The 12621-nt window shown below is 39.9% G+C and overlaps 1 pseudogene; it reads right to left on the bottom strand.

Moving 5' to 3' along the window:
• Nucleotides 1-6045: 6045 nt before the first annotated feature.
• LOC102866455 lies at nt 6046-7258 on the bottom strand (annotated as a pseudogene).
• Nucleotides 7259-12621: the final 5363 nt, after the last annotated feature.

The raw sequence follows: 12621 nt of genomic DNA, 5'->3' as shown, positions 1-12621 counted from the left end.
CAGAACACTTCATTTTTATGGGAGAAAAAGGACTGCTTTTCTGTAAAGGTTCATAAATTGACAATTTACCTATGCATGAAAAAGGAGATTTTACACACGATTGCAACTATTGAATCATTCTGTTGTTAAATCAATTACTGAATCTGATTAGCTTTCCAGTAACACTTTCAGTAGAGAAAATATTGTTGGCAAAATAGTGAAAATCTTGCAGCCCAGAGATTTAAACATTAGCAACCATTCAGAAACAAACAGAGGCAACTTAGCACAACAGAGAAGAATTCTTTGATCTAATTACTTCCGCCAGTAAGCCCCACCATTTTTCTTCCCACTGATTTATTTAGTTTCACAGCATGAGTTCAATTAATTTCTTCTTAGTAAGAGGTCATGTAAATTCATATCTCTGCTATAAATATTTTGAAATGCCTAACAAGTAGGTAACACTTTGTTAACCCCTTGGAATCCGAAATTGTCATGTGCACAAAAAAAGATTGCAAATTCTATATCTGGTATGTAGAAAGCACTTGAAAGAAAATTGTTTAAATAATGATATGGTTGATTCATATCAAATGACTGTAAAGGTTGGTAATAGTTTGGAAAGAGATAACATGTTTAGATTATCCAATGAATGAGCATGAAACAGTTGGATGAAATGTCAAACCATGCAGAAAATTGTAAATGTGTGAATAATTAAATCTTTTCTATAAAAAGGGGGCAGATATATAATATCTGAATGTTGCTGGAACTCCAGATCACTGTGAAAGGATTTGGTTTCTGCAGTTTTCTTCTTTTATATATTTCATCTGTCACTTCTCACAAAAGCAGCCTTTAAATTTCTCCCACAGAGATAATACCTGCAAATAGAACTGACAGAGCTGTTAGTTTACTCTACTCTCCAGTAGCTGGGGACAGTCAACTGGCTAAGCGTAAATTATTATTGAAGTCCCAAGTAATTATCTAGATGGGGGGGGGGAGGAATCACTGATCAAAGAAAATACTTGATAAATCACAGTACTTATTCTCATGATGCAGCTGAACTCATGTTAACATTTCAGTTTTGTATTGTAGCATCAGAATTATCTTCTAGTCAAAATAGCTAAAAAGTACTCTTTGGTGCAGAGTCACGTGACAGCTTGAAGATTTCTTATCTTACTATCTGGTTTCAAGCGAGAGTATTCAGGAGAAAGAATTCTATATATAGGAATAAATGTAGTAAAGGTTACGGGGTGGGGGGAGGAAGAGAGCAACTTCTTTCTTCCTATTTATCCTAGAGCATTTTGTTTATTTTCAATTGATTTGCCTTAAATAACGTATTCACCAAGGGAACTCAGGTGGCATGGTCGCTACGGAGTTACACTGCTAATCCATAGGGAGAAAGAAGAATAATTTTGTCTTCTGTGATTCATAGCTTTATAAACTCAAAGTCAGCTATTACTTGAAGGGAATGCGAAAGAGACAGAGTCTGTATTCACCAAAGCTCCAACAGAAATTGCAAGATGTGTATATAAACTCTGAAGTCAGATAAAAATTCCACCAATATAATAAGAAACACTTCCAAAGAAGCCTGGTCAGGTCATTAAACTTCAGTTCCTAATATCTAGATACCTCTGGGGTTCAAATCCAAAGCTACTATTTTCACACTCTGTAAAAATCATGTCATAATATTACACATCTTAGATGACTGGTATAAGTGATAATAAGAATAATATTTTTGGGTAGGAAAACCAGAAAGGCTTATGGTTGCAATTTACCCAGAGGTAACTTGGAAGGAAGGCTTAGTGATCTATTTCTAAAAAACCAGCCATAGAAAACCCTGTGGTTCATATCTCAACTCTGACATATACGAAATTACTATGAGGTTAAGGGGAAGGTTCATTTTGGTGAGCAGGCTGTTGAGGTCGGTGACTAAATATTTTCATTTACTTAATGTGAACCTCAGCACACTTGAGACCTGGTGTTTAGTGAGCAGGGGCTCCAGTGGTTCAATTATTAAAGTGCTTGACTGCTAAGTTCAAGGCTGGCAGTTCAAACCTCATCAAAAGATCTAGAGGTCTGCTTACGTAAAGATTCAAGCCTTGGAAACCCCATAAGGCCGTTCTACTTTATAAGGTTCCCATGACTCAGAATCACTTAGCACCACTTAGAATTTGGTTTTGATTTGTTATTGTTATTGTTATTGTTATTGTTAGGGGCTGTCCTGTCCAGTAGTGTACAACTCACAGGGGCCTTAAGAACAATAGACCTGGACCCTGTACTCTCCTGTAACATCCTTATTTCTGACACATTTGAGCCCATTGTTGCAGTCACTGTGTTGATCTATACTGTCGGGAATCTTCCATTCTTTTCCTTACCCTCCACCTTTCCAAGCATGATGTCCTTTTCCAAAGAATAGCCTCTCATAGCAACATTGACAAAGTTTGAGAGCATGCTTTGTCACCTTCGCCTCCAAGGAGCATTCTGGCAGCATTTTCTCTAAGACATATCAGTTTGTTCTTTTGGCAGTCCATGAGGTATGTTCTGTACCCTTTTACAATACCATAGGTCAAAAGAATCAATTCTTCTGTCATCCTTACTCAGCGTCCTGCTCTCAGATGCATAACAAGTGATGGAAAAGACCATGCATGACCTGAATCAAATGCATCATAGTCTTCAAACGGACATTATTACTCCTTAATAATTTGGAGAGGTCCTTGACAGCAGACTTGCCCAATTATGGCTTTAGTGAACAACAACAACAACAACAAAAATAACTATCAAAACTCAAATTCACTGCCATTAAGTAAATTCTAAATCATAGTAAGCCTCCATCAATTTTCCATGGCTGTAAAATGACAGGAAGAGACTGTCCTTCTGTCCCCCATGGATTCAAACTGCCACAGATATGAAGCTTTGGAGTTAGTAGTGCTATGGACTAGGACACCAGAGGGCAAAAAAAGCTATTTATTATTATTATTATTATTGTTATTATTTTTCATTTAGAACATAGTTTATCCTTCCTCTTGGACAAAAAGCTGCAAGTAGTGATTAGAATCCCAGGCTGGGCTACAAAAGCCTATTTTGCTCGTAATGTTTATAGCCTGGCATTAGCAGTATTATAAAACCAAATCAGCAGTTTAACAGGATGAGCTGTGACCTCCAGGCTGGTGTCTGTTAGCCAGATCCCCCTTACCTCCCTCCAGACTAGACAACCCCATTCCAGAGCCTCTTCATTTACTGAGGAGAGAGCCCTAACCTAACTTCCAGAGTAGTATGTGTGACATATTCTTGGCCCCACTAGTCAGAATTCTGTTCCTTTTCTGTAGAGACACTTCATATCAGCATGTGGTTTTACAGCATCATGAATCAAGAAGGCCTCTGAGTCCCTGGGAGACTTTTAGAACTTGGCACACACTCTGGGTACCATTACTCTTTGAACAAAGCAAGAACTCCAAGCCAAACCCAGGAACACCCTGTTCTTCAAGCTGTTCTGTACTAACCTGTTTTGTACCAGTTTAGAACATTAAGAAATCAATGAAGCTTAATTAACTTAAAATTACAAAAGACCCTTTCGCCACCATCTGCCTCCAATCACCCCAGTGCTACTGGTCAGCCTAACTTCACTGGGAATGCCTTTGTAACTGGAACATGCCTCCTCACCTGCCTTCTTCATGAACAAATACTCATCCTTCTAGACTCACATCAGAGGTCACTTTTTAGAACCTTCTGTGGTTCTCCCAGGAAAAGGAAGTCTCCCTGACATGGTACCCACACACGCTCTGACTATCTCTGCCCTAAGGATGGAGAGTTTGCAGAGCACTTACTCAGGTATCTCAGACGTCTATATGCATTAGAATCACTTAGCAGACAATTTTCCTACCCTTCTCCCTAGAGAGACAACAAGGGAGAGTGAGATCCAAAAGCCTCTGTTAGCAAGCTCCGCAGATGGTTCTGATGGAGGAGGAAACAGCTGGGGGAACAACAGATATTCAGACAGAGGTGCTATCAGGCTGCTACTCTATAAAGAGAGTCCACACCACTCATTAGGGAAAGACTGAGCAAGGTACATGTGGGCTTAATTGTACTGATTTGCTAATTTGTGGTGAGAAGTTTCATGTGTGTTGATGTACTCGGGACAAGTGAAGATGTGCACTACAGAATAGGAAGAAGGTACTACTGGGCCAAACTCTTCACTTTCTGCAAGCAAGGTTATATCATCTGTATAAAGTAGGTTGTTAATTAGTCTTCCTCCAATCTTAATGTCATTTTCTTCTTATTAAAGTCCAGCTCCTCAAATTATTTGCTCAACATATAGATTACACAGGATTTAGGAAAAGATACAAGTCTGAAACATATTTTTTTCTATATTTTAGACAATGCAATGTTTCCTTGTTCTGTTTGAACAGCTGCTTCCTGGTTTATGTAAAAGTTTCACACAAGCACATTTAAGTGCTCTGGGATTGCCATTCTTAATGATATCCATAATCTATTATAATCCACACAAATTCTTTTCCATAATCAGTAACACACAAGTAAATTTCTTTCTGCATTCTTTGCTTTCAAGCAAGATCTATCTGATATCAGGAATGATTCCCTTTTTACATGGTATCTTCAGAATACAGCTTGAATTTCTGGCAGTACAACCGCTAATATATAGTAGCTGCTTAATAATATTTTTTAACAAATATTTCTTTTTATTTTATTTTTTTATAGTAATGAAAATTTACAGAGACTTTGGATTTCCATTAATTCATTGTTGCACACTTTCCTCCCTGCTCACCCTTTCTCCCCAGTTCACTATTCTCTATGATAAGTAAAAAAAATTCTTTCATTGTTATGCAGTCCTGCCCTCCTGCCCCCCCAGTCCACTCCACTCCTGCCATGTCAATAATATCTAATCATATATTCCTCCTAAACAGTTCTCTCCCTCAGCTGTTTCAATGCAGTATACATTATTTATCCGCTCTTAGATTCCCCCCAACTCCAATGTCAGTCCTCTCTTACAACAGTGGCACTATGCATCTGTCCTTTTGTGGCTGACACATTTCACTCAGCATAATGTCCTCCAGGGTCACCCATTTTGTATAATATTTCATGAGTTCTTTATTTTTCAATGTAGAACAGTATTCCATTTTGTGAATATATCACAGATTCTCTACCCATTGTTTGTTGATGGACACTTGGGTTATTTCCAACTCTTTGCTATTGTGAACAAAGCCACAATAAACATGAGTGAGCATATATTTGCTTGGGTGGCAGTTCTGGTTTCTTTAGGGTATATGACAGCAGTAGAATTGCTGGGTCAAATGATATTTCTATTTCCAACTTTTAAGAAAGGACTTTAAAAAAAAACACAAAAAAAACCCCCCCCAAAAAAAGAAAGGACTTTCATAGTGGTTGTACCATTTTACACTTTCACCAACAGTGAATAAGGGTTCCAGTTTCTACGCAACCTTGCCAGCATTTGTTGTTTAATGTTCTATTAAATTCTGCTATTCTTACTGGGGTGAGATGATATCTCATAGTTGTTTGGATTTGCATCTGTCTTAGAGCTAGGGATTTTGAACATTTCTTCATGTATTTGTTTGCCATCTGAAATGTCTTCTTTGGTGAAGTGTCTGTTCATATCCTGTGCCCATTTGTCAATTGGGTTGTTGGCCTTCATCTTCTTGTGGTGTTCGAGTATTTTATAAATTCTAGATATAAGTCCCTTATCAGACATGTCATGTTTTTCTCCCCAGTCAGTGGCTTCCCTTTTTACCCTGTTGGAGAAATTTTTGGAAGTGCATGAGGATTTGATTCTTAGAAGGTCTCATTCATCTATTTTGTCTTCTCCTGGTTGTATTTTTCAGGATGTTTGGAAGACTGTTTATGTTGTGGATTAGGGCTTCTAGAGTTCTTCCAAGCTCTTCTATAATGAAGTTTATAGTCCTTGGTTTTAGTCTTAGGTCCGTGATCCACTTTGAGTTGGTTTCTGTGTATGGAGTGAGGTGTGGGTCTTACTTGAATTTTCCACAGAGAGTTTTCCAATTTTGCCAGCACCATTTGTTAAAAAGGCTGTCATTTCCCCACTTAATTGAGTTCATCCTGGTACTGCTGGCACTCGGACACCAGGTCGTTCATGTTGCTCTCGGCCTCGGTGAACTCCATCTCGTCCATGCCCTCGCCCGTGTACCAGTGCAGGAAGGCCTTGCGCTGGAACATGGCGGTGAACTGCTTCGAGATGTGCTTGAACAGCTCCTGGATGGCCGTGCTGTTGCCGATGAAGGTGGCAGACATCTTGAGCCCCCAGGGCGGGATGTCGCAAACGGCCGTCTTGACGTTGTTGGGGATCCACTCTACGAAGTAGCTGCTGTTCTTGTTCTGCACGTTCAGCATCTGCTCGTCCACTTCCTTCCTTCATGGACATGCGGCCCCTGAAGACGGCAGTGGCGCGGGTCGCAGGCGGCCATCATGTTCTTGGCATCAGACATCTGCTGGGTGAGCTCAGGCACTGTCAGGGCCCGGTACTGCTGGCTGCCGCGGCTGGTGAGAGGGGCAAAGCCAGGCATGAAGAAGTGCAGGCGTGGGAAGGGCACCATGGTGATAGCCAGCTTGCGCAGGTCGGCATTGAGCGTCACCGTAGGTGGGTGTGGTCAGCTTGAGGGTGCGGAAGCAGATGTCGTACAGGGCCTCGTTGTCGATGCAGTAGGTCTCGTCCGTGTTCTCCACCAGCTGGTGGACCGAAAGGGTGGCATTGTAGGGCTCCAGCACCGTGTCTGACACCTTGGGCGAGGGTACCACGCTGAAGGTGTTCATGATGCGGTCTGGGTACTCCTCTCGGATCTTGCTGATGAGGAGAGTGCCCATGCCAGACCCGGTCCCCACCCAGGGAGTGGGTCAGCTGGAAGCCCTGCAGACAGTCACAGCTCTCTGCCTCCTTCCTCACGACATCCAGCACAGAGTCCACCAGCTCCGCACCCTTTGTGTAGTGACCCTTGGCCCAGTTGTTCCCAGCACCACTCTGACCAAAAACGAAGTTTTCAGGCCGGAAGATCTGCCCAAAAGGCCCGGAGTGCACAGAGTCCATGGTGCCCGGCTCCAGGTCCACCAGGATGGCACGGGGCACGTATTTGCCACCCGTGGCCTCGTTGTAGTACACGTTGATCCGCTCCAGCTGCAGATCGCTGTCGCCGTGGTAGGTGCCGGTGGGGTCGATGCCACGCTCGTCGCTGATCACCTCCCAGAACTTGGCGCCGATCTGGTTTCCGCACTGTCCGGCCTGCAGGTGCACGATCTCCCTCATGGTGGCGGTAGAGGTGGCGCAGATGTCAGCAATAATACAAGAGCATACATAGGTGAAACATGCTTTACAAATACAGTTTCTTTTTATGGAACATGAAAAAAAAAAAAAAGAATACAAGAGCAGAAGAGCGGGTGCGCAGACTGCCCCAATTGATTTTTGTATGTTGTTGATCTTGTATCCTGCCACTTTGCAGAACTGGTCACCTATGTCCAGTAGTTTTCTTGCTGAGTCTTTAGGGTTTTCTAAGTATACTACCATATCATCTGCATACAGAGATAATTTTATCTGCTCTTTGACAATTTGGATACCTCCTGTTTCCTTCTCTTGTCTTATTGGTATCGCTAAGACTTCCAATACACTATTGAATAGGAGACGTGATAATGGGCATCCTTGCCTAGTTCCTGTTCTCAAATGGAAGGCCTTTAATCTCTTTCCATTGAGAACACTTTTGGCTCTTGGGTTTACGTATATACTTTTTACCATGTTGAAATAATTCCCCTCCGACCCTATTCTGTTGAGTGTTTTAATCAGGAAAGGGTGTTGGATTTTGTCAAAGGCCATTTCTGCATCAATTGATAGGATCCTGTGGTTCTTGTTCTTTGCTTTGTTAATGTAATGAATGACATTGATTCTTTTCTTTTGTTGGAACCACCCTTGCATACCTGTTATGAATCCCATTTGGTATGGTGAATTATTTATTATTTTTTTAAATGTATCATTGGATTCTATTGGCAAGGATTTAATTCAGGATTTTTGCATCTCTTCATGAGAGATATTGGCCTATAGTTCACTTCATAGAACGAGTCTAGGAGAATTCCACATTTTTCTATTTTCTGAAATAGTTTATGTAGAATTGGTGACAGTTCTTCTCTGAATGTCTGATAAAATTCACTTGTAAAAATCATCTGGTCCAAGGCTTTTTTTTTGCTGGAGGTTGTTTTATTACCTTTTCAATTTCTTCTTTTGTAATGGGTCTGTTCAGGTGTTTAATTTTTTTTTTTATGTCAGTTTAGGTAGGTTGTGAATTTTTAAGTGTCTATTTCTTCTAGGTTTTCATATTTGTTCATGAGTATAGTTTTTCATAATAATCCAATATTAGCCTTTTATTTTAGTTGGTTCTGTTATGACGTTGCCTGTTTCATCTTTTATTCAGATTATTTGTGTCTTTTCCTTTGTTAGCTTTGCTACTGGTCTGTTGGTTTTACTGACCTTTTCAGAGAACCAACTCCTAGTTTTGTTGATGGTTTCAATTGTTTTTCTGCTTTTTTAAATTGCATTTATTTCTGCTCTAATTTTTATATTTTCAGATTTTTTAGAGGGTGTCACGTTTTCTTGCTGTTCTTTTTCAATTTGTTTGAGATGTTGGCTTAAAGAGTCAATGATCATTTATCCTGCCTTTGGATGTGTTTGCTTATTGCTATAGATTGATCTCTGATTATTGCTATGGCTGTTTCCTAGAGATTTTGTTTGGTAAGTTGTGTTTTCATTGTCATTTGTTTCAAGAAACTTTTTAATTTTATTTTTTTATTTCTTCTAGTACCCACTCATGTTCAAGCAAGGTGTTGTTCAGCTGGCAAATGTATGCTTTTTTCTCCTTTATCCTCTAGTTATTAATTTGTAATTTTGTAATATTGTGGTCTGAGAAGATGCTTTGTATTATTTTCTATGTTTTCAAGTTTATTAATGCTTGCCTTGTGACCCAAGATGTAATTTATTCTGGAGAACATTCCATGTACACTGAAGAAGATGGTGTACTGTGCCTTTTGGGGGTGCATTAGCCTTTAGATATCTATGAGATCGATTTGGTTTATTGTGTGGTTTAATTATTCAGCATCTTTGCTGAGTTTCTTTCTGGTAGTTCTATCCAACTACTATAGTAGTGTTGTCTATTTCCTTTTCCAGTTTTGTTAATAGTTAGTTTTATATATTTTGCAGGTCTTTCATTTGGTGCATAGATATTTATTATTGTTATGTTCTCTTGTTCTATTGACCCTTTAAGCATTATGTAGTGACCTTCCTTTTCCTTTGTGATGATTTTTCGCATTGAAATTTATTTAATCAGAGATTAATATTGCCAGTCCTGCTTTCTTCTGGTCGCCATTTGCTTGGTATATTTTTCCCCACCCTATTATTTTTAGTCTTTCTTTATCTTCATTTTTTAGGTGTGTCTCTTGTAGACAGCATATTGATGGATTTGTTTTTTTCATCCAATCTGCTACTTTTTTTCTCTTTAGTGGTGCATTTAAACCATTCACATTCAGTGTGATTATTGAGAGGCAAGCTTTTATTGCTATCATCTTGTTGAGTTATTTTTGGTTTGTTGCTAGTTACTTTGGTCCATCCTGCTTTCTGTGGAACCTCTGTAAGAAGGACATCTCTCAGTGTTTCCTGCAACACTGGTCTTGTTTTTACAAACACCCTTAGGTTCTTTTTTTCTGGGAATATCTTGATCTCTCCTTTATATTTGATGGAAAATTTTGCTGGGTACAGTATTCTTGACAGTTTTGTTCTTTGAATGTTTGATATATGTCATTTCACTGTCTTCTTGTTCGCAGAGTTTCTGCTGAGAAATCAGCATTTAATCTTATCTGCTCTCCCTTATAAGTTACTCTTTGTTTCTCCCTTGTTGTTTTCAGAATTCTCTCCTTATCTTTGGTTCTGGCAAATTTGACTATGATATGACTTGGTGTTTTTCTTTTGCAGTCTATTCTATATAGTGTTCTTTCAACTTCTTGAATATATATTCTCTCATTCTTCATTATGCCTGGGAAGTTTTCTTCCAGTAATTCTTTCACAACTGTTTTTGTGATTTTACTTGCTTCTTCCTGTTCTGGGATTCCCACAATGTGCACATTATTTCTCTTGATGGTGTCCCACATTATTTTTAGGTTTTCTTCTTTTCCCTTCCTTTTTGAATCTCTTTTTTTTTGCTCTAGAAGATCAGTGGTGACAATTGTATCATCTACTTAACTGGTTCTGTGTTCCTTATCTTCAACTCTGTTCATGTGTCCCTCCATCATGTTGAAAGCATCTGAATCATTGTACCTCATCTTTTGGATCATGGTTTCTGTTTTTCCAGAGCCTCTAATGCCTCATTTGTTTCATCTGCATTGTTTTGGATTTTTCTTTTATTTTTTAAGCTGCTCCTGGCTTTTGCTTGCAGTGTTCTGTAATTCTTCAAGTTTGTCTTTCACCCATTGAAAATATTCAATCACTGTTCTTTTAAATTCTGTGTCAGAGAGTTCCATCAGACTTTCTGGCTTCAGGAAATACATTGATACTGTTGATATCTTGCTTTGGGCTTGTGTAGGGTGTGAGGTAGCCTGCTTCTTTCTTGACATTGCTGTGGTGGGGTTTTTCATACCTGAAGCTATGATAGGGTTTTGATCTGAAGTAACTAATCCAAAAGATGGTTGGGCAGGCACACGTCTGGATGCATGTAGGGAGGGTGCATGTGCAGACACATGCAGGGGCATCTGGAGGGGGGCACACACACAGACACACGTGGGTGTGTGGGGACCTGAATGGAAAACCAGGAAGCCTTGGTTTTCCCCTCAAGAACTGGGTCTGCCACCCCAGTCAGGCTCCAGCTGTCTCACTCCTTCCTGCTTAAGGTAAAAGGGTCCCATTTGGTCCAGCAATCAATAGTGATCCCCTTCAATGTTCCTCAAATTCTTGCTGTCCTTTCTACTCCTGGTGAGTGGGTCCCACCAGGGCTCGCTTCTCCTTATGGAGGCTTGCTGCTCCTCACCGAGGCTCGCTGTTCCCCACTGAAGCTCCCAAACTAATTATTTTAATAATAGCTCACACTCAAATTTCATCTGTTCTGCTAGCTTTGTGTGTGTTGCTCTGTGTGTGACACTCTGTGTCATTCTCTCAATAATATTTTTTTAAAAAATAAATAACGATGTGGTTGGGGGATGTGCGGGGGGGGGGACTGTGTACCAATGAGGGAGTTTTTCTTTTGCTTTTCAAGGAGAGGAGCAAACAGAGGGGGTGGGTGGGGAGAAGGGTGCAACAATGAATGAATGGAATTCCAAAATCTCTGTAGATGTTCACTGAAATGAAAAAAAAAAATAAATAAATTTAAAAAAATAACGAGTATTTACATATCAACAAATGTTTATTGAGTAGTTGCTAATTATACAAGTTCACGTGATTTTCTCAAAATCCAGTTATATATTAATGAGCAGCTGCATGAAATAAATGAGAATTAAGATTATTAAAACTTTGCTTTTCTCCTTCCACAAAACCAAGAAACCCTAGTGACATAAGATGTAACTATTCAAGCTTCTAACTGAAAGGTCAGCAATGCATCAGAATCTACCAGGTGAACTGAGGGACTGATATGGGCAATCTTCTTCCAACAAGGTTTACTATCTCAGAAACCCAGTGGAGGCTCACTACAAGCCAGAACAGAGTCACTGGTAGAAGGCTTGGGTTTTTAGTGGTTTCCCCAAAGCCCTAGGTGTTTGACATTGGACTGCTAACCAAAAGGAGGTTAGCTTGAACACATACTGTGGTAGCTCAGAATAAGGCATGATCTACACTCTGGCAACCAACACCCACTCAAAGCCAATGACAACTAGACCCTGTTAGGCCTTTGTTTAAGTCAACAGTTCTGAACACTATGCCCACATTTTTGAATAATCTAAAAACTTTTATAAATACTGGTGTACGGACCCTGACACTCATCCAAATAAGCCTGAAATGGAAGGAAAACATCACATTTTTAAATATTCTTCTAAGAGACACTGGACACAGGTAAAAAAAAAATCTCTCTGATAAGCTGTCAAGTCATGGGCCGGACAATGGGACATTAATTCTGAAGGCATTTGGTAGAACTGAAGTGGTATCCTGCTGGAGGGTGGAGCTGGGAAAAAGTGGGTCAAGGCACTGGGCTAAGGGCAGGGACTACACTGTAACTAATGGTCAACTCCAAAATGAGGGATTTATCTTTCACTACTCCACAAATTTCTGTCTGTCAGATACTGCTCTAAGTCTAAACATTCAGATTAAGACAGACTAGGAAGAAGGATTGGCCATCCATTTCTGAAATGGCAGGCCTCTGATAACCCTATGTACAACACACCACACGTAGACGAACAGAAAGGTCAACCTAGGTAGAACTGTCAAGCATGGAAACACAAAGGAAGAGGAACAGTTGTAAGCAGACACTAGTAATAGGAACATGGAATGTGAGAACCATGAATGTAGGAAAATTAGAAATTGTTAAGAAAGAAATGGAACATATAAATATGGACATACTAGGCATTGGAGAGATGAGATGGACCGGCATGGGGCATTTCGAGTCAGATGATCATATGATATATTATTCTGGAGATGAAAAGGTGAGGAAAAAT

Source organism: Elephantulus edwardii, unplaced genomic scaffold, assembly GCF_000299155.1.
Source record: "Elephantulus edwardii isolate Elephantulus edwardi_28Jun2011 unplaced genomic scaffold, EleEdw1.0 scaffold00054, whole genome shotgun sequence".
NCBI lineage: Eukaryota > Metazoa > Chordata > Mammalia > Macroscelidea > Macroscelididae > Elephantulus > Elephantulus edwardii.
Note: the sequence above shows the minus strand (reverse complement) of the source record. Positions and strands in the feature narration are given on the sequence as shown.